The following is a 4543-nucleotide window of genomic DNA, read 5'->3' on the forward strand; positions in this document are numbered from 1 at the left end:
TAAACTCTTTTAAAGAAATTGTAGACATGAATATTTGTGTGCATAAGTGAACACCAGACCCCTTTTAACCATACATTTGCAATTGTTGTTCTTCTGTTTCATAGTCTGAAAGGTTGCTGATGAACAGACATGCTGTACGATATGATGCGCGAACGCTGCAGCACACCATCCACAGCAACAGAAATAAAAAGAATCGTACCACAGCAAGGAGTGTGAGTAAACACTTGAAGATCAGATCTGTAAACACATCAGGTCTATTGTAGGGTAATCTCCTCTCACTGCACAGAGTGCCAGTTAATCTGTACCACCAGCTTGAATTAGTTTACATGTTAGAAATTAGCTTTAAATACTTTTACCAGTGTGAGAGAAAATTAATTACCGATGAATGCTTTGTTATACTAAAACATCTTTACTGGGGCGAAACTCGTATGGATTGCAAGGAGAGTTTTACTCAAAGTTCAAATATATTGACGCACCAAAGGATCCAGCCCCTGGAGAGACCGTACCAGTGTACAGAGTGTGGGAAAAGCTTCACTCGAAAGTCAGGTCTGGAGATTCATCAAACAATCCATACTGGGGAGAAACTGTACCAGTGCACAGAGTGCCAGAAAAACTTTGCTCAAAAGTCCGATCTGAGGAAGCATCAAAGAGTTCATACTGGGGAGAAACCATACCAGTGCACAGAGTGCCAGAAAACCTTTACTCAAAAGTCAAATCTGAGAAAGCATCAAAGAGTCCATACTAGGGAGAAACCATACCAGTGCACAGAGTGCCAGAAAACCTTCAGTCATCGAAAAACATTTTTATATCATCAAAGGGTCCATTCTGGGGAGAAACCATACCAATGTGAAATGTGTCAGAAGAGCTTCAGCAGAAGGGGACATCTTTCTCGGCATTGTAGAATTCATACTGGAGAAAAACCATACAAATGTGCAGAGTGTGAAAAAAGCTTCAGTCAGAGGGGTAATCTTAATTTGCATCGGAGGACCCATACTGGTGAAAAACCATATCCATGTCCAGAGTGCCTGAAAAGGTTCTCTTTACTGTCATCTCTGGAACTGCATCTCAGGGTCCATACTGGGGAGAAACCGTACCAGTGTACAGAGTGCCAGAAAAGCTTCTCTTTTCTGTCATCTCTGGAACTGCATCTCAGAGTCCATACTGGGGAGAAGCCATACCAATGTACTGAGTGCAACAGATGCTTCATTGATAAATAAGGTTTTTTACGTCATGGGAAATTTCATGCTAGGGTGAAATCACACAAGTGTACTGAGTGTGACAAAAACTTCAGTCTACTCTCTCAACTCCAGTCAAAACAGAAGATTCATACCAGGAAGAAACCGTACCAATGTGCAGAGTGCCAGAAAAGCTTCAATCGAAACAATGAACTCAACACACATCAGGTGATCCGTATTAGGGAGAAGCCTTATCAGTGTTCAGAGTGTGAGAGAACATTTGTTCGAAGGTATCATCTAGTTCGTCATCAGAGAATCCATACAGGGGAGAAACCATACCAGTGTACTGAGTGCATGAAAAGCTTTAGTCAGTGCTCAAGTCTTTATAGGCATCAGAGAATCCATACAGGGGAGGAACCACACCAGCACAGTGGGTATGAGAAAAGATTCAATTGATCCTCACTTCTTTACAGGCATCAGACCTGAGAAAAACCACACTAGTATACAGATTGGGAGGAAAGCTTCACTAGGACAGCTTTATTAAGACATTGCTGCATCCATACTTCTGGGAATCACCCTGTATCATATTTTGGAAGGGCTTATGCAGTTACCCACCCTGAGATACGGTCAGAGGATGTAGTTTGGGCACAAGTCACGGTTTTAAAAGACCAGCTGCACCTTGCAATTAGCTTAAGAGTTTAGTAATGTAGAATATGAACACAACATGGAACTACTCAAGAAATGGCCTTTTACCCAAAAGATTTCCCTATCAAGGTACAAGACAAGTATTACTTTGAGGAAAGTGCTGTTATGATGATGGATATATTTAAAAAGACTACCTCCACATAGAACTATAGCTCCTTTTTTGTGGGTGGGTAGGTGGAGGCATAACTCTGGGAACTCCTGAAGCCAGACTGGCATAACCAGTTCACTTCCAACTTAGTTTTATGATTTTATTTTAATGAAGCTACAAAGTAGACTTTGATACCAATCCTCTATACTAGTGATTCTTAACCTATGGTCTGGGGTCCCCTGCGGATCCACGAAGTGTAATTGAGGTGTCCGCAACTGCTTAGAAAATAAAATATTAACAGATTAATCAAGTGTATATCAATAGAGGAAAAATGTAAATGAGAAAACTTTCTGCAAATGTGAAGAAATTTGAAATTAGAGGCAACCAATTAAGGTGGTATACTCAGATTGATTCATGGGAGCGGTGCAATAACACTAAGCAGATTATAGGATGAACGTTGGGTGTTCTCATTTGAACTTGAAAAGTAAACCTCTATTTTTCTCATTTGAATTTATAATAATTATTTTTTACATTTGTTTGCGAATGAAATAAATTATATCATAATTTGTGTGTTTGTTTGATTCATGCTTGTTTCTGTAATTTTGTGTAGTGTTTTGGGGGTTCAAATCATCAAAATTGCTGAGGCCGGGGTCCCTGAATTCCAGTAATTATTCAGTGAGAGTCCCTGTATTCAAATACTAATTGAGTGGGGTGTTCCCAGATTCCAGTAAAGATCAGGTGATGGTCCAGAGAGGTCAAATAGTTAAGAACTACTGCTTTATACAGATAATTTAAGCAAAACATAAGTTAATCCATTGCTATGTATCTTCTCATTCTCTTTTGAATATAACATGACTTTAACTCGCTTCTGGGTGATTATTTATTCTAGCTTACAAATGCTCACTCTTTGATCTGGCTTGCTGGAGCCTGACTCTTAACAATTCCAGATCAATCTTTCTTAACCTCTGTGTGTAAGACCCAAGATAAGTTCAACAAGTTGTCGACTAGAGTTATTTAAGTATCAAACTAAAAGGTTACCCTCAGTCTGGCTTAGGCAACCAACTTGGGATAAGCATGATCCAGTTCAACACGGCCAGTCTGGAATGTGACCATTAAGTAGTTCTGACTGTCCTCTGTATATCATAGTTCTCTGTGTGAATACGTTTACTCAGTGGTGTCGATAGTGGAGCCACTGACCATAAGTGAAAAGTCTTTAACTCAATGCAAGATTCATTTTATTTCTACTACTGAGAACAACATATAACAAATAATTTTCAATATTCAACCTTTGTCATTTCTGCTTAGTCCAATCCTGTGTCTTAAGATGCTTTAAATCAGTGCTTCCCAGACCTTTTAATACACAGGCCCCATTTTTAGTGCGACACAACTTTCGACACACCTAGCTTCGGTGGACATGAGGCAGACAATTTATGTAACCAAAGCATCGTGCAGTAGCGCAGTGTCATTTACAGACAGCACATTTTCCGTTGAAATGGCCACTAAATTTGCATTAACTTACAGTGTTACTGATAGAACTATATTCCACACAAATGATGTGTGGAAATCTGGTTTCAGTTAGTATTTATCAATCGTGTATCACCAAGTGAAGTGTCGTTTTTGTTTTGATCCTATTAAAGTCCTTTTTTCTATCATATTTCAGAAGTACAAAAATGTGCTTCATTTTTGCTTTCCTAACTGTTGAATGTGTACTGTTCATTTCCAGGTATTTCATTTTTATGTGTCACAAAAATGACATCCTACAGACTTTCCTTTCCCAGTCTGTAGCCCAGAAAATTGTCACATAATCCACTTTAATTTCTCCGATTGCAAAGGGAGAGGAGTTTGTAAAAATAAAAGAGGTAAACAGCACTTTGTCAGAAGGCATTGCCTGACATTTGACCTCTGTCATTAAAGCACAGCAAATGTGACAAGTACAAAACTTAAAGGCATCTTTATTGCTTTCACTTCGACCCTCCCGAATCGTCTTGCAACCCACAGTCTGGGAAACGCTGCTTTAATTGATAGTGTGCTTTATTGTTGTATGTGAATGAATATAGAAACGAAAACTGAGAAATGACATTGGAGGAACCCGAATCTTGGAAAACCAATTTTAAAGGATGCCAATATTAAGGAAATAGAAATAAATTAAAAATTAAAGGAAACATTTTAGAGAAAATATAATTTTACGTAAAAATACCAAATGGCATAAATCTTGGGTAGAGTTTAGCAGTAGTGACGGATGGGTGGTAAGTTTTTAGGGGACAGGAATGGGTGTAAGTTGAGGCTTAGAAAGGGTTTATTGGAGTTCAGCGATTGGTGGAATTTAGCAGTGGTGAGGGTTTGTCCAGGATGAGGAATGGGTGGGATTTACTGGTGCTGAGGGGATTTTAGGATTCACGGATGAGTGGAGTTTCAGAGTGGGGATGGATGTTTAGGATTCAGGGATGAGTGGAATGTAGGCTTCTTGGGGGGGGGGGGTTATTAGGGTTATGGATGAGCTAAGATTGACTGGTGATGGTTTAATAGGTTCAGTGACTGGTAGAGTTTATGGATAGTGAAGGGGTTTCCAGGAATG

General features: G+C 39.3%; 1 pseudogene; it reads left to right on the forward strand.

Annotated features, from left to right (window-relative positions):
* Positions 1-392: 392 nt before the first annotated feature.
* On the forward strand, positions 393-1631 carry LOC146830306 (uncharacterized; annotated as a pseudogene).
* Positions 1632-4543: the final 2912 nt, after the last annotated feature.

The sequence above is a fragment of the Triturus cristatus genome, chromosome 5_1, assembly GCF_964204655.1.
Source record: "Triturus cristatus chromosome 5_1, aTriCri1.1, whole genome shotgun sequence".
Classification (NCBI taxonomy): domain Eukaryota; kingdom Metazoa; phylum Chordata; class Amphibia; order Caudata; family Salamandridae; genus Triturus; species Triturus cristatus.